This window comes from Petromyzon marinus, unplaced genomic scaffold (assembly GCF_048934315.1).
Source record: "Petromyzon marinus isolate PM22_M1 ecotype Great Lakes invasive population unplaced genomic scaffold, UKy_Petmar_22M1.pri1.0 PM_Scaffold_108, whole genome shotgun sequence".
In the NCBI taxonomy this organism is placed as follows: domain Eukaryota; kingdom Metazoa; phylum Chordata; class Hyperoartia; order Petromyzontiformes; family Petromyzontidae; genus Petromyzon; species Petromyzon marinus.
This window is the reverse complement of record NW_027423067.1, coordinates 182,613-200,836: the sequence shown is the minus strand read 5'-3', so window position 1 is coordinate 200,836 and position 18,224 is coordinate 182,613. Positions and strand designations below refer to the sequence as shown.

The 18,224-nt window shown below is 44.7% G+C and overlaps 1 long non-coding RNA gene across 3 annotated transcripts; it reads left to right on the top strand.

Moving 5' to 3' along the window:
- Nucleotides 1-1,336: 1,336 nt before the first annotated feature.
- Nucleotides 1,337-16,391, top strand: LOC142922581 (uncharacterized). 3 transcript variants are annotated; one of them, XR_012940176.1, is made up of 5 exons: nt 1,337-2,140; nt 10,952-11,005; nt 11,905-12,082; nt 13,129-14,392; nt 14,982-16,391. It is a non-coding gene; the product is annotated as an uncharacterized LOC142922581 (long non-coding RNA). The 3 variants fall into 3 exon arrangements; XR_012940177.1 differs by lacking the exon at nt 1,337-2,140 and adding an exon at nt 5,768-5,822; XR_012940175.1 differs by lacking the exon at nt 1,337-2,140 and having other exon boundaries at nt 9,830-11,005.
- Nucleotides 16,392-18,224: the final 1,833 nt, after the last annotated feature.

Sequence of the window (18,224 nt, the reverse complement as noted above, 5' to 3'; positions counted from 1 at the left end):
ACTCACTCCACTCACTACACTCACTCACTCCACTCACTCACTCCACTCACTCACTCCACTCACTCCACTCACTCCACTCACTCACTCCACTCACTCACTCCACTCACTCACTCACTCCACTCACTCACTCCACTCACTCATTCCACTCACTCCACTCACCCCAATCACTCACTCCACTCACTCACTCCACTCACTCACTCCACTCACTCACTCTACTCCCCCCCACCCGCGCCTGGTCCATCATGGTCCATGTACCTCCTACGTACATCATGCTCATTTTTATGCTAATTCCTTTGTCAAAGCGTTTTTGCTTCCTCCCACACAGCTTAAAGGACGCGACCTGGGCTTGGCTGTTTTCACTCCAACGCTGCCCTCATGACAGCACGGTCCCTTCACCTGATGAAGGCCACTTGTGTTGTGGCCGAAACGTCGTGATTTGTTATTTTATTTTTTACCTACGTGACTTTACCGAATAGAACAAAAAAAACCAGGCCACAATCTACATCAATGAATCATTACCCATTTATTAATTCGATACTAAATGACCGAAGCCTCAAGAATAGTTCTGGCAGTCAGAGTTATTTCTAAGTCAAAACGAATTCTCTAACCTCAGGACATCAGGAATAAAATAAAATAAATAACTCATACATAATAGCCCGGACCCTCGGATACAGGCGAGGAGCAAAGTTAATACAATGTTAAATCACAAATCTTGGGGACAGAAACAGATAATAACGATGCAATGTTACATCAAGGGTTATCCAGATGGAATCAGGCGGAATGGGACGGGCTTACACAGCCAAGATAGACTGTGTTCCATTGGGAAGGAGCCTCCCGGCCGCCTTCGTCTTCCCACAGCGCGGGAGAGCAGGAATTTAACACCAGAGCGAGGGAAATTTATTATCGCGGGGGCCATCTGTACACACTGCGCTGGACTTAATGATACACACACGGACTACACCCCCCACCCCCACAACGCAGAGTGGGCATCTGTTTTTTTTCTCTCTCGCAAGAGACGCGGAGAGAGGAGAGAGAATTTCACATTTTCGCTCAGCAAGGGACAGCGAGACAGCAGATCAGAAGAGGACATCAAGCCAGCCCCGAGGCATGGCCTCGAGACATTAGCAATGGGTGCTGTCCCCGCAGAGAAGAGGGGCGAGGTGATGTTAGGTGCTGAGTTCGGCATGGACCGATAGAGTATCGCTGAAAGTTATTCTACATTCATCCTGATGTTTTGAGTCGCCTGCAGAATCGAGGATTGCGATAAGCTGTATCGTACTAAGCTATCAGACTTGTGTAAGAGGTGTGCAAATACAATTTTCAAGTTTTGAGAGTGAGCCACAATAGCTCTCGACAGTTCAACAAGGCACAGCTCGGCGAGCGCCAGAAGAGGGCGGCGAGCGGCCGGCTCCAAGGGGCCCCGCGATCAACTGAGGATGGCGAGGCTCGCCGAGTAGCGATGTATCAACGAGCGTGAGTTCAGAGCTGAAAGACGAAGTATCGCTCAAAGACTTTTATTTCTACATCGAATGCCAGCTCCCAGCTGCAGCGCAACCAGCCGCCCGTGAGCAAGAGTGCCAGCGAACCAGCGGCGAGCGTGATCGTGCGCATCTCCACGGAGAGAGCGCGTGCGGCGCAGCTCATCATCCAGCGGCGGAAAGAGCCCGACCAGCCGCCCGTGAGCAAAAGAGTCAGTGACCAGCGGATCAGCTCAGCATCGGCCAGCGGAAGAAGACGGCGACCAACCTGAAGACCAGCCAACCAACGACGCAGAAGAAGACTCTACAACTCGCCCAGAATGACGAGACTCGCTGTTTAGCGACACGCTACGCCGTGCGAATGCAGCAACATCAGAAGAAGTATCGCTCGAAAAGCATTCCGCTCTGAACCTCGACTCTCACGGGTCACTGCAGTGATAGCTAAGCTGACGAGAATCCCAGCATCAGCCACCAGAGGGTGCTCATCGCTAGAGAGAGCGCCACCAAGCGACGCCAACTGCGAGCACCTTCGCCAACAGCCACAGACGAGCTGCGGGCGCCATCTGCCGACGGATCATCGCGCCTACAGCGCACCGTGTCAACTCGTCCACCTGCTGCGGGGCCGAACTCTGGCCGACCGCGTGAAAGAAGAAAACCCCGCTGTTCGTATGATATGCACTCTGCCCCACACTGCCACCACACCACCTGACGTCTTCTTGACGCAAAGAATTGATTCCGAACACTGGTCCACTCAACCCAATTCATATCAATCAACACACACACGAATCATTAAGAAGCCTAATCGTCAAGTACGTGAACCATCAGTGGCCGCGAAGGCATCGCGGCTCACCGAGTGATGAGATTACGTCGTTTTAAGTACATTAATTTTTTTTGTAATTTGTACTTCCAATCGCATAAATTACCAATAGATTCATCAATATAAATTAAGCCTTTGAAACCTTCGCCACGAAACTCTACGCTCACGGGGAAATGAGCGTGTAAACCGTTTCCTTATCAGACAATCTTGTCCACAAATTAATTAAAGTTCGGCCCACGTTAAGGATCTCGTGGGAGAACACGCACACCATCGCACGCCCTTACTCTAAGCCATTTCTTTAATTATATAATCTTGCCGATGAATCTATTTACGTATATTTGTGCCTTAGAGAATAATAATTGTTTTGACTGCCTTTTCGCATGAATATCGTCGGATGAACTTTTAAGGACTTTTTATTCGTATTTTCCGTATGCTCGTGGTACTCAGAGGAAATAATCAATTGTTCTCTTACCCAAATAACGTGATTATTGAAGGTTGAAAGGATGGATCAATGAAGGAACATCGCCTGTAGTACTGTGCTGACAATTTCAAGTACAAGAATTTGCATATTAGAGTGTAAAGGTTTTTGTTTAGAATAGAGCGCATGCATGTTTTAACGACTCTCTCTATCACCAATTAAGCTCAAGTTACGCGGTGGAATTAATCATATGTGTAGTTGCCAAAGTGAAACAACGCAATCGTTGATGTTTACTGGGTTGATGCTGTGTTGAAAATTCCAAGCTTGAGAGTTCGCATGTAAAGTTAAGGTTTCGTTTAGAATAAAATTGATTAACGCAGAAGTGGTTGCGTGTTTGTTTCCTGATATCATGCGTAATAATCTTATTTATAAGAACTGTATTCTGCGTTGCGATCTGAGTTTGGAGACCTGATTTAAACACACGAATACATACTCCGTAAATGTTAAAGCGAGAATAATTGTATTACCGAGCGTTAATACGAACCTACAGTGAGGGAAAAAAGTATTTGATCCCCTGCTGATTTGTACGTTTGCCCACTGACAAAGAAATGATCAGTCTATCATTTTAATGGTAGGTTTATTTGAACAGCGAGAGACAGAAAACAACAACAAAATCCAGAAAAACGCATGTCAAAAATGTTATACATTGATTTGCATTTTAATGAGGAAAATAAGTATTTGACCCCTCTGCAAAACATGACTTAGAACTTGGTGGCAAATCCCTTGTTGGCAATCACAGAGGTCAGACGTTTCTTGTAGTTGGCCACCAGCAGGGATTTTGTCCCACTCCTCCTTGTAGATCTACTCCAAGTCATTAAGGTTTCGAGGCTGACGTTTGGCAACTCGAACCTTCAGCTCCCTCCACAGATTTTACATGGGATTAAGGTCTGGAGACTGGCTAGGCCACTCCAGGACCGTAATGTCCTTCTTCTTGAGCCACTCCTTTGTTGCCTTGGCCGTGTGTTTTGGATCATTGTCATGCTGGAATACCAATCCACGACCCATTTTCAATGCCCTGGCTGAGGGAAGGAGGTTCTCACCCAAGATTTGACGGTACATGGCACCGTCCATCATCCCTTTGATGCGGTGAAGTTGTCCTGTCCCCTTAGCAGAAAAACACCCCCAAAGCATAATGTTTCCACCTCCATGTTTGACGGTGGGGATGGTGTTCTTGGGGTCATAGGCAGCATTCCTCCACCCCCAATTCACGACGAGTTAAGTTGATGCCGAAGAGCTCCATTTTGGTCTCATCTAACCACAACACTTTCACCCAGTTGTCCCTTGAGCAGGGGGACCTTGCGGGTGCTGCAGGATTTCAGTCCTTCACGGCGTAGTGTGTTACCAATTGATTTATTGGTGACTATGGTCCCAGCTGCCTTGAGATCATTGACAAGATCCTCACGTGTAGTTCTGGGTTGATTCCTCACCGTTCTCATGATCATTGCAACTCCACGAGGTAAGATCTTGCATGGAGCCCCAGGCCGAGGGAGATTGACAGATCTTTTGCGTTTCTTCCATTTGCGAATAATCGCACCAACTGTTGTCACCTTCTCACCAAGCTGCTTGGCAATGGTCTTGTAGCCCATTCCAGCCTTGTGTAGGTCTACAATCTTGTCCCTGACATCCTTGGAGAGCTCTTTTTTGTCTTGGCCATGGAGGAGAGTTTAGAATCTGATTGATTGATTGCTTCTGTGGACAGGTGTCTTTTATACAGGTAACAAGCTGAGATTAGGAGCACTCCCTTTAAGAGGAGCACTGTAGGAGCACTCCCGTTAAGAGTGTGCTCCTAATCTCAGCTTGTTACCTGTATAAAAGACACCTGGAAGCAAGAAATCTTTCTGATTGAGAGGGGGTCAAATACTTATTTCCGTCATTAAAATGCAAATCAATTTATAACATTTTTGACATGTGTTTTTCTGGATTTTCTTGTTGTTATTCTGTCTCTCACTGTTCAAATAAACCTACCATTAAAATTATAGACAGATCATGTCTTTGTCAGTGGGCAAACATACAAAATCAGCAGGGGATCAAATACTTGTTTCCCTCACTGTAGGTTCGTATTAACCCTCGGTAATACAATTATTCTTGCAGTAATATTTACGGAGTATGTATTAGTGTGTTTACGTCAGGTCTCCAAATTCAGATCGCAGCACAGAATACAGTTCTTATGAATAAGATTGTTACGCATGACATCAGGAAAGAAACACGCAACCACTTCTGCGTTGATCAATTTTTTTCCAAACAAAACCTTAACTTTACATGCGAACACTCAAGCTTGGAATTTTCAACACACCATCAACACAGTAAACATCAACGATTGCGATGTTTCACTTTGGCAACTGCACATATGATTAATTCCACCGCGTAACGCGAGCTTAATTGGTGATAGAGAGAGTCGTTAAAACATGCATGCGCTCTATTCTAAACAAAAACTTTAACACTCTAATATGCAAATTCTTGTACTTGAAATTGTCAGCACAGTACTACAGGCGATGTTCATTCATTGATCCATCTTTTCAACCCTCAATAATCACGTTGTTAATTGGGTAACAGAACAATTGATTATTTCCTCTGAGTACCACGAGCATACGGAAAATACGAATAAAAAGTCCTTAAAAGTTCATCCGACAATATTCATGCGAAAAGGCAGTCTAAACAATTATTATTCTCTAAGGCACAAATATACGTAAATAGATTTATCGGCAAGATTATATAATTAAAGAAATGGCTTAGAGTAAGGACGTGCGATGGTGTGCGTGTTCTCCCACGAGATGCTTAACTTGGGCCGAACTTTAATTAATTTGTGGACAAGATTGTCTGATAAGGAAATCGGTTTACTCGCTCATTTCCCCGTGAGCGTAGAGTTTCGTGGCGAAGGTTTCAAAGGCTTAAATTATATTGATGAATCTATTGGTAATTTATGCGATTGGAAGTACAAATTACAAAAAAAATGTATGTACTTAAAACGACCTACTCTCATCACTCGGTGAGCCGCGACGCCTTCGCGGCCACTGATGGTTCACGTACTTGACAATTAGGCTTCTTAATGGTTCGTGTGTGTCTTGAGTGATAGGAATTGGGTTGAGTGGACCAGTGTTCGGAATCAATTCTTTGCGTCAAGAAGACGCCAGGTGGTGTGGTGGCAGTGTGGGGCAGAGTGCATATCATACGAACAGCGGGGTTTTCTTCTTTCACGCGGTCGGCCAGAGTTCGGCCCCGCAGCAGGTGGACGAGTTGACACGGTGCGCTGTAGGCGCGATGATCTGTCGGCAGATGGCGCCCGCAGCGCGTCTGTTGCTGTTGGCGAAGGTGCTCGCCGTTGGCGTCGCTTGGTGGCGCTCTCTCTGGCGATGACCGCCCTCTGGTGGCTGATGCTGGGATTCTCGTCAGCTTAGCTATCACTGCAGTGACCTTTGAGTGTCAAGATTCACAGCGGAATGCTTTTCGAGCGATACTTCTTCTGATGGTGCTGCATTCGCACGGCGTAGCATGTCGCTAAACAGCGAGTCTCGCTATTCTGGGCGAGTTGTAGAGTCTTCTTCTGCGTCGTTGGTTGGCTGGTCTTCAGGTTGGTCGCCGTCTTCTTCCGCTGGCCGATGCTGAGCTGATCCGCTGGTCGCTGACTCTTTTGCTCACGGGCGGCTGGTCGGGCTCTTTCCGCCGCTGGATGATGAGCTGCGCCGCACGCGCTCTCTCCGTGGAGATGCGCACGATCACGCTCGCCGCTGGTTCGCTGGCACTCTTGCTCACGGGCGGCTGGTTGCGCTGCAGCTGGGAGCTGGCATTCGATGTAGAAATAAAAGTCTTTGAGCGATACTTCGTCTTTCAGCTCTGAACTCAGGCTCGTTGATACATCGCTACTCGGCGAGCCTCGCCATCCTCAGTTGATCGCGGGGCCCCTTGGAGCCGGCCGCTCGCCGCCCTCTTCTGGGGCTCGCCGAGCTGTGCCTTGTTGAACTGTCGAGAGCTATTGTCGCTCACTCTCAAAACTTGAAAATTGTATTTGCACACCTCTTACACAACTCTGATAGCTTAGTACGATACAGCTCATCGCAATCCTCGATTCTGCAAGCGACTCAAAACATCAGGATGAATGTAGAATAACTTTCAGCGATACTCTATCGGTCCATGCCGAACTCAGCACCTAAAATCACCTCGCCCCTCTACTCTGCGGGGGACAGCACCCATTGCTAATGTCTCGAAGCCATGCCTCGGAGCTGGCTTGATGTCCTCTTCCGATCTGCCGTTGTCCCTTGCCGAGTTTAAATCTGAAATTCTCTCTCCTCTCTCCGCGTCTCTTGCGAGAGAGAAAAATAACAGATGCCCACTCTGCGTTGTGGGGAGGGGGGGGTGTAGTCCGTGTGTGTATCATTAAGTCCAGCACAGTTTGTACAGATGGCCCCCGCGATAATAAATTTCCCTCGCTCTGGTGTTAAATTCCTGCTCTCCCGTGCTGTGGGAAGACAAAGGCGGCCGGGAGGCTCCTTCCTATGGACCACAGTCTATCTTGGCTGTGTAATCCCGTCCCATTCCGCCTGATTCCATCTCGATAACCCTTGATGTCACATTGCATCGTTATTATCTGTTTCTGTTCCCAAGATTTGTGATTTAACATTGTATTAACTTTTGCTCCTCGCCTGTATCCGAGGGTCCGGGCTATTATGTATGAGTTATTTCTTTTAATTTATTCCTGATGTCCTGAGGTTAGAGAATTCGTTTTGACTTAGAAATAACTCTGACTGCCAGAACTATTCTTGAGGCTTCGGTAATTTAGTATCGAATTAATAAATGGGTAATGATTCACTGATGTAGATTGTGGCCTGGTTTTTTTTTTGTTCTATTCGGTAAAGTCACGTAGGTTAAAAATCAAATAACAAAAATCACGACGTTTCGGCCACAACACAAGTGGCCTTCACCAGGTGAAGGGACCGTGCTGTCATGAGGGCAGCGTTGGAGTGAAAACAGCCAAGCCCAGGTCGCGTCCTTTAAGCTGTGTGGGAGGAAGTAAAAACGCTTTGACAAAGGAATTAGCATAAAAACGAATATGATGTAGGTAGGAGGTGTATGGACCATGATGGACCAGGCGCGGGTGGGGACCATGACGGACCAGCAGCGGGGGGGTGGGGGGGGTAGAGTGAGTGAGTGGAGTGAGTGAGTGAGTGAGTGGAGTGAATGGAGTGAGTGAGTGCGTGGAGTGAGTGAGTGAGTGGAGTGAGTGAGTGAGTGGAGTGAGTGAGTGAGTGGAGTGAGTGAGTAGAGTGAGTGAGTGGAGTGAGTGAGTGGAGTGAGTGGAATGAGTGAGTGGAGTGAGTGAGTGGAGTGAGTGAGTGAGTGGAGTGAGTGAGTGAGTGAGTGGAGTGAGTGAGTGAGTGGAGTGAGTGGAGTAAGTGAGTGGAGTGAGTGGAATGAGTGGAGTGAGTGAGTGAGTGGAGTGAGTGAGTGAGTGGAGTGAGTGAGTGAGTGGAGTGAGTGAGTGAGTGGAGTGAGTGGAGTAAGTGAGTGGAGTGAGTGGAATGAGTGGAGTGAGTGGAATGAGTGGAGTGAGTGAGTGAGTGGAGTGAGTGAGTGAGTGGAGTGAGTGAGTGGAGTGAGTGAGTGAGTGGAGTGAGTGAGTGAGTGGAGTGAGTGAGTGAGTGGAGTGAGTGAGTGAGTGGAGTGAGTGAGTGGAGTGAGTGAGTAGAGTGAGTGAGTGGAGTGAGTGGAGTGAGTGGAGTGAGTGCAGTGAGTGAGTGGAGTGAGTGAGTGGAGTGAGTGAGTGGAGTGAATGAGTGGAATGAGTGAGTGGAGTGAGTGAGTGGATTGAGTGAGTGAGTGAGTGGAGTGAGTGGAGTGAGTGAGTGGAGTGAGTAAGTGGAATGAATGAGTAGAGTGAGTGAGTGGATTGAGTGAGTGAGTGGAGTGAGTGAGTGCAGTGAGTGAGTGGAGTGAGTGAGTGGAGAGAAATAAGCAGTTGTGATTGTTTGGGATACCACTACTTGAAAAAATATCTGGTACCATTGGAAATTAGTTTAATGTTTGGTTTGATTTAGAACATGTTTCAATGATTGCTTAATTTGAAACCATCCTCTCGGTTGAAATTGTGTCTGTGTTTGTAAATCAGATTTGAAACCATCCTCTCGGTTGAAATTGTGTCTGTGTTTGTAAATCAGATTTGAAACTATCCTCTCGGTTGAAATTGTGTTTGTGTTTGTAAATCAGATTTACAAACACAGACAATCATTGAAACATGTTCTAAATCAAACCAAACATTAAACTAATTTTCAATGGTACAAGATATTTTTTCAAGTAGTGGTATCCCAAACAATCACAACTGCTTATTTCTCTCCACTCACTCCACTCACTCACTGCACTCACTCCACTCACTCACTCACTCCACTCACTCCACTCACTCACTCTACTCACTCACTCACTCCACTCACTCACTCACTCCACTCACTCACTCCAATCACTCACTCCACTCACTCACTCTACTCCCCCCCCACCCCCCCGCTGCTGGTCCGTCATGGTCCCCACCCGCCCCTGGCCCATCATGGTCCATGTACCTCCTACGTACATCATGCTCATGGTTATGCTAATTCCTGTGTCAAAGCGTTTTTGTTTCCTCCCACACAGCTTAAAGGACGCGACCTGGGCTTGGCTGTTTTCACTCCAACGCTGCCCTCATGACAGCACGGTCCCTTCACCTGATGAAGGCCACTTGTGTTATGGTCGAAACGTCGTAAGAATTTTTTATTGTTTTATATATATTTTATTGTTTCCCTTCAACGTGACTTTACCGAAAGAGCTAAGAATATGTCGTGATTTTTGTTATTTTATTTTTTACCTACGTGACTTTACCGAATAGAACCAAAGAGTATGGATCCTTGCAGTCACGAAAGCTTCAAATCTATAATTGTGGCCTGGTTTTTAATTGGAGTGAGTGTGAGGATTGATAATGTTAGCTTATCCTTGTAGTTGAGTTCAGAACTTTAACCGTTGTTCTAATACCAAAGAAGAGCACAATTGTTTAAACTCGCTTGTGCGCGTGGCGTCACAACTTAGCGGGCTGGCGGAGGGGGGGGGTCCCTGAAGCCTGGAATTCCCCCTTCCCTTTTTGTGACCCCGGGCGGCTGTGTTACATCAAATAGGTGAATTGTACTTTGGCAATCTGGAGATTTTTCAAATAGTCGCTAACCTCCCTTTGCAACGGAGGGCTTTATTTATTTATTTTTATGGCCTTTTTACGATCTCTCAGGTGATCATCACCTGATCATGACCGTTTGTGTTATGGTCGAAACGTCGTGAGAATTTTATTGTTTTATATATATTTTATTGTTTCCCTTCAACGTGACTTTACCGAAAGAGCTAAGAATATGAATTACTGCAGTCACGAAAGCTTTAAATAAAAATTTGATTTTGAAAATGTTGAACTTCTGGTCAAAACCAGCTACTACTGGCCAAGACTAATTGGAGAATCTTTCGAAATTGAAAGAATTATAAATAATTGTAACCGTTCAGATAGCTACCTCCTTAGTGCTGCGTGGAAGAGAATAATCAAATAATACATTATTTAAATGCATGCCAATAAAGGGCACCATATTTCAATAGGGATTACCGTTGGTACAGCTATTTTAATACACAGAATGGACAGGAAGGACAAGATGAAAGGGCTCTCATAATGCACATGCATGATGTACGTTGACTCATAATTCTCCCCCCCCCCCTCCCCCACTTTGCGCAAGAGCGCAGAAGTGTAATCACCACATCTACGCCTCTATATAAGGAACGAAACATTTAGACTTCTCCACAAATCTGGCTGTCGCCTGATGAAGCTAGTTGTAATTACTGGCGAAACGTCATACTCAGATTGTAAATGTTGTGGCTTGTCTCTCCAACACACCGGTGTGCTGTACTCGTGACGAATTGGCATGTTCTGTTTACGTGACAACCCTTACTAGTTGGCTGTGTTGGGTGGTGGAGGGTTTTAACGACACATTTATATATTTACGCGATCTAACCCAAAAAACCTCTTATGGATATTGGTCTCAAAAGCCTCCGTGTTAAACTCGGTTATAACTGTTTTTGTACTGTACGCGATGTTGTTGCTGCTTGCTAAGACATCTGACTCGGTTATAACTGTGTTAGGTTTTGTACTGTACACGATATTCACGTAAAATGTTTTCTCATTTCCTGTTTCAGAATATGGCTTCAGTTTGGAGTACTACAAAGTTGACCCAATACCAGCCAGCAGAGGTATTTATTAATTCTTAATTTACCGGTTTATGAACTGACCATCCTTTGGTTCATGCGCTTCTTGTACAAATTCCGTGAGTAATACAAAAATGGGTAAATTATTATTTTATGACAGTAATTGTAAGTTCAAAACGTGATTTCACGAACTACTATTGTTTTGCCAAATATAGTGCCTAGCGTAAATCCTTGTGTATTAGAGACATCTTCATCTAGCAAGTAATAGACCATGGTTGATAAATATTACAATGATAGATGAATCTATGAAGATGGAAAACAATGATTGACGTTCTCTGGTCTGACACTGGTGAAACTAGACCCTAAAGAAGGCTGTCTTTGGTACGGCTATTTTAGTACAAGCAATGGACAGGAAGTACCAGATCAATGGGCTCGCATAATGTGCACGCATAATGTACGTTGATTCATTAATCCTCCCCCCCCCACCTTGGACAAGAAGAGTGCACAAGTGTTGTCATCACATCTACGCCTCTATATAAGGAACGAAACAGGTGGACTTCTCCACAAATCTGGCTGACGCCTGATGAAGCTAGTTGTGATTACTAGCAAAACATATTCTTTGGGTCTTTCGGTAAAGTCACGTAGATGGTTCAAAGAAAATAACCATCTACGTGACTTTACCTAAAGACCCAAATAATTTGAATTCCTGCAGTCACGAAAACTTTAAGTCAAGATTTACTAGCAAAACGTCGTACTCAGATTGTAAATGTTGTGGCTTGTCTCTCCAACACACCGGTGTGCTGTACTAGTGATGAATCGGCATGTTCTGTTTACGTGACAACTCGTACTAATGATGGCGGGTTTGACTAGACTTTTCTATATTTACGCGATCTAACCCAAAAAAAACTGTATTATAGAAGTAATTGTGTTTTGTCGTTTTTCAGAATGTGGCTGGATCCCCGTAGCAGAACGCAGAGTGAACAGCCGGATCGTGGGAGGCTACGAAGCAAGGCTCTGAGAATGGCCCTGGCAAGAGAGCCTGCACAACTTCAACAGACTGACCTGTGGGGGCTCCCTCTTCAGTGACCGCTGGGTTGTGAGTGCTGCTCATTGCTTCCAGAGGTGAGCGTTTCTGTTGCTTCACATGTATTGTGAACACTTTACTCTGAGCTATAAATGCTCTGATACGTGCATTGTCCTTGTACTGTTCGCCTTTTGACGTTCTCTGGTCTGTCACTGGTGAAACTAGGTGCTAAAGAAGGCTGTCACTGGTGTAGGCCAAAGACAATGCATATATTATTATCAGAGCAAGTTTATTTGCATGTTCACCACAAGTACGTGTGGTTAATACAAACTTGATTCCTTGCTAAACGTGTTTGAACATCTTAACACCTTAAATTTTAATTTAAAGCTTTCGTGACTGCAGGGATTCATATTCTTGGTTCTTTCGGTAAAGTCACGTAGAAAGCACCAATAATATCTTAACACCTGTTTTATTGCCAGAAAGGGTAAACCCTATTTTTATTTGTCATACTTTAAAAGGATGCATTGTGTTAAATGTTACACACACAGCAGACAAATTTGATAATCACAACTTGCAGCCCTTTAACAGACCGCTTTTGGGATGAAGGCCTTCGCACACCGTGTTGGTCATGGGGTGTTGTTCGGCCATACCTCACCACACTGGTCACGAATAACTGTATCTGTGGTTGGGAATCAAGCTTGGGGAATTAAAACGTGGGTCAACAGGTTCGTAAGTGCAGTGTGCTAACCAATGAACCACCGCTGCTCCCACTCACACAATGAATCACAACACCATTAGAAGATATTTTTGTAGAATTTTATTGCAGAAAGAGTTATGAATATAAGTGGAATAGGGATGAAGCATCTCAGATTTTTTTCACATTCAGGTATGATTTTTCAAAGTGCACTTGCAATCGTGATGCGTGCCGGCGCCACAGTCCAAATTTGCTTACTTGTAAAACTGACCCACACCAATTACTCAGTTGAGATTATACAGAGCAGCAGTCATCACCCCTACCGAAAGAACTTGGCAGGACCCTCCTGAAAAAGTCCTGAGACTCAATGAGGCTTACCTTGGTAAAAAAAAACATAATGCCCTATATTATTTTATGCTGACTGTGGTGGCTGTGTATTTACCCCCCTAGTAACAACCCAAACACCTGGACGGTATACCTGGGCCTGCACTCTCAGAACGATCTCAGCGCTTCAACTGTCGTGGCCAGAAGCGTCAACAGAATCCTCATCCACGAGCGCTACAACGGAAGCAGCCATGACTATGACATTGCTCTTATGGAGCTGTCAGAACTTATTTCCTTCATCGATTACATACAGCCAGTTTGCCTCCCACCTCGCTTTCAGAAGTTTCCCTACCCAGGGAAATCATGCTTCATTTCTGGTTGGGGAAAAATTTTGAAGGTGGTAAGTCCATAGGTGAAATATTCCAAACCTGGGAAAACACGTGATTTCAGAAGATACTTTGACCACTAAATAGAGCATAGTTTGAGATATTATTTAGTATCCATATCTCAGTGTCTATGGTGTCAGAACAAAGCAACCACAGTATTGTCATGTTTTGAGCCTCCACACGACCCGATTAACATTCTAATAAAATCGATCTTCTCATAGAAATCAGTTCCCTTCTGTTTAAACTCAGGATTACAACCCTTGAGTTGTTTACATTGGGTTAAATGTAGCACCTCTAATGTACAACATATACAAATATCAAAAAATCCATTGCTATGCCCACGATTCAAGGCATGTATCGTGATTTTAATGTATGAATCGGTGCAATGTTATTTTCCGACGGCACAAGTTAAACATAATCGATAGTTGAACATTTATTTTATTTCGGGGTAATGTTTGTATAATGAAAAACAAATATAATATACACATCTCTTCTACTGAACAATTCCTTTAATTTAATGGAGGCTCAAATTTTTGTTCGGAAACATTTTTTTGTAAAAATCCTTTGGAATAATGATGGCAGTCGGGTAGCAGAGCTCTCTGGTGCTCGAGGAATATCTTAAATAGGCATTAAGCTGATATACAGGTGATATGTTGTTAACATTTAAATGTACCACAATCTAAGTCTTGATGAAATATAGTACTTCACTTTAAGATGTTTTCTTGTTCGTGTTTTTGTTTTTTTGTTTGTTGTGGTTGCACCCGATTCAAGAGCCGAATGGCTCACAGGGCTATACCAAAGTAAATAAATAACTGGAACTGAAACACGGTTTCCAACACGAATTCTTGTCCTGAACAGGCTGCACACCCGACCAGCTTCAGGAGGCTTCAGTAGAGATCTTCAAGACGTGCGTCACCCCAGGGCCGCAGGCCTATAGCCCATCTCTAATCACCAACAGGATGCTGTGTGCAGGGTACCTCGAAGGAGGGGTGGACACCTGCCAAGTGAGCTGCCATAACAACCAACAAGATGCAATTTTGATTTAAAGCTTTCGTGACTGCAGTGATTCATATTCTTGGTTCTTTCGGTGAAGTCACGTTGAAGGGAAACTAAAATATATGCGAGAATTGTATTGTTTTATATATTTTATTATTTGTTTCCCTTCAACGTGACTTTACCGAAAGAACCAAGAATATGCAACTCTCTTGCCTAAAAACCATCTGGAGCACATGACGACTATGGGCTCAATTATGTTCCACCAGGGGGAACTCGGAAAGCAAACTTCTCCAATCAATTCATGAACACATTTTGGTACCAATTTACTGGAAGGAGCGTGGGTGGGCCAACATCAACTCGACCTTCAACAACAATGTCCTCCTTCAGGATCCCAGTCCCATTGAACATTTCAAGCTGGCCTCAGTTGTACTGCTCTTTGCATTGAACATTTAAACCTAATTATCGGGCCTTTTGACATCCCCTCTTTGGTATCATGACATGCCATTGCTTATACTGGATCACTGTAATCATCGCTCCATCAGGCCTCCTTGTTCGTCAGTCAACTTCTAACATTGGTGTCGTGTGTGTCTGTTGCAGGGAGACTCTGGGGGTCTCTTGGTTTGCCAGGACTCAAACGGCCGCTGGTTTTGGTACCTCTCTGGAATCACCAGCTGGGGCTATGGCTGTGCACGGGCTTACCAGCCAGGTGTTTACAGCAGGGTCACCAAATTCTTGGACTGGATTCACCAGAACATGCAGTAGTCTATTATACCATCCTGCACCGATATAATACTATAGATCATGGATATTAATGATGGGAACTGTAAATCAAAATAATTGATGCAGGCAATCAATATGTAAAAAATAAACGCATTGTAAATTGTTGTTAAAATGTTCATTTATATCGCTGAATACTATATTTTAACTGCACCAGAATGTAACAAGGTTTGCAAGTCAATAGATGAACAAAGGTTTTGGGTCAAATCAGACAACTCTGATAGTTGTTTACATGGTATTTTGGTTTTGCAACACCTGTAATGGGGCCTGGCAGAGCAAAAATGCATATGATGTTAAAACCACTGGACCAAGGTGGAAGGGTGATTGTTGGCATTGGCAGGAGATGAATACAGAACTTTATATTTTTCAATGTTGCTTAATTCTGTCAACATTGACACAATGGACAATTGATGGACTGTCTAAAATATTTGACCCAACCTGATTATACATGACAGCAAAATTAATTGCTGTCTAAACTATATACGATGCATTTATTTGTTATATTTTGACCTGTGCCATCAACTCGCGTCTCTCATACATTAATTGCAATGGCTGTTGAGCAGTAGGGGTACTCAGGCGATCTATAGATCTTCTAGGGGACCACTGCAATGATCGGCGCATCCAGACGAGATGATGCGTTCCACAGGGAGAACGTCCTTCATGGAGGTTGTCTAAGAGTGTGTCCATGGCAAGGTTATCGGTGATTTACCTTCACCTTCCCTGGTCAACACAGCCCATGAGTTTGTGAGTTTTGGTTTAATAACTACATAAAAAAGAGTGGTTTTGCACAAGGAGGCTGCAAAAAAAACAAGTTTGTGATGCAATTCGCTTGTCACATTAAAGTTACTTAAGATGCCTCTGTGTAAATGGCCTGATATCAAAACCATTGTCATAGTGTGCATAAGAAAACTATGGGAAAATGTAATGAAGAAAATACTTTATGGAAATATAAAAAAAAACATTTTAACTGTTTTTGTGGTATTCCAAAAATCATGGCATATTTGATTGGGTAAGATGGTTTACTAGTTGGGGTTTGAAAATGGCAATGATCCTTCATAATGTGAAAGACTGAAAGCTGCTCTTATGAAATTTAAACTTTCTTTTTAAAAACTGATTCACACAAAGCGACATGCTATTTGCCACAGCAATCCGTAATTTATCTAATGCATTTGGAAATCGATGTATGCTTAATAGTAATCTGGTGAATAAAGATTTAAAATGTGTAAAGTATAACATGTGTGTGCCTGGGTGACTTTTGGTCAAATCTTGAGATTAGGGATCTTATAAAAAGTTATACGACTTTCTATCAAAACCTCCGCCGCAGGGGCCGATCTTGACACTGCTGGCACAAGTCATCAACGAGTCCAATCAGTTCCAAATCGTCTTGTGCCACATCAGTCCATCTCTTTTCGAGCCTGTGCCACACCTGTTTAGACCCAACTAGTCAAACAGAAGCTGATTCGGCATGCCGTAGATGTGCATGCAGGATATATGACCCAGACAACTCAGCCCTCGCTTGACAGAGGGGCTCACTGATGATGGGAATGCATCCAGATCTTTGAAGGATCTGTGAGCTCACACAATCGTCTGGTTAAACCCAGGATAGATTGTAGGCAGGCTAGCCTGAATGTTTAAAACCGGCACAGATGTTCCATTCGAGGGCTCCACATTTCGCAAGCTTAGAGAAGTGACAACTGTGGTGGAGAAAACCCAGAGCTTTGAAGTGATAGACCAAGTTCCTTCCACACAGCGTTATGCAGATAATGAAAATATACTGCCGCTCGAGTGATTCGTATTGAGGCATGGGCTCCCAAAACAGGAGCTAGTCATAATCACACTACCCAGGTATGGAGCATTTTATGAAATAAAATACCCAGGCAGGTGCTTTGTGTTTGTGGGGCTGATGGTAAGGCATCATCTATTCGTAGCGTGCACCTATGAAGGCCGGAAGAGTTCACAAGGTGTTGGATGGCCAGCACCATGGCAAACCGCCTTTGTCTCCGCAGTTGCGATGCTTACCACACCAGGTACTCATTTGAGGCTGAGTCGACCTTGGGGAGGCCCAAGATCGGTTCAGATAATCGTCACTGGTGTTAGCGGAAATCGAACTCGTGTTGCTGGGTTTATAGCGCTGCGGACTAACCAATGCACCCTATCGCTCCCCACTATTCATGTTTCTCTCAACAACATAGATCCCCCGTATAGCCTTAACAGATTAATGGGAGAAGTGCTGTTAGTGAGAACCCATGAAGGCCGACACGCCACACGAGGGAGTGGGTGGCCAGCACTACGCCCGGCCGCCTTTGTCTCCCTAGTGGCGATGTTTACAGCCCACCAGGTACTCGTTTTAGGCTGAGTCGCCCTAGGGCAAGTCCTGGACCGGTTCAGATTATCGTCACTGGTGTTGTCCGTGAGCGGGAATCGGGACTTGGGTCGCCAGGTAGCGCAGCGCGTTAACCGCTACACTACCGCTCCCCATATTTGTTTCTCTCACAAACTCTCACACACGCTTTTTCTCTGTGTCTGTGTCACTCCCTCTCACGCAAACACACACTCTCTGTCCCTCTCTCATTCTCTCTCAATGATTCACTCCGTCTCACGCTCTGTCTCAACAACAGACACTCTCCATCACATTGCACACTCTCTGTCCCTCTCTTTTTCCCACACACGCATTCTGTCAATCGCACTCTCTGCTACATCACTTACTGTCTCTCTAAAACTAACTCTCTCTGCATCTCTCCCTGTCCATCTCTCGCACTTTCACACACTCTGTATCTCTCCCTGTCCTTCTACACTACCGATCCCCACACACACAAAGCCTTTACATTTGGGGCAAGTGCTGTTTGCGAGCACCTATTAAAAGGCTGCACGTACAAAGGGGCCAGCACCACGCCCGACCGCCTTTGTCTCCCCAATGGCGATGTTTAGACACCGCACTAGGCACCCATTTGAGGCTGAGTTCACCAGAAATATCGCTACATATTACCTGGTGATGCCACATAAATAATAAATAACTCATCAAATAAGGAGCTACTGCAAGATAACTTCGCCTCTTATATGTGT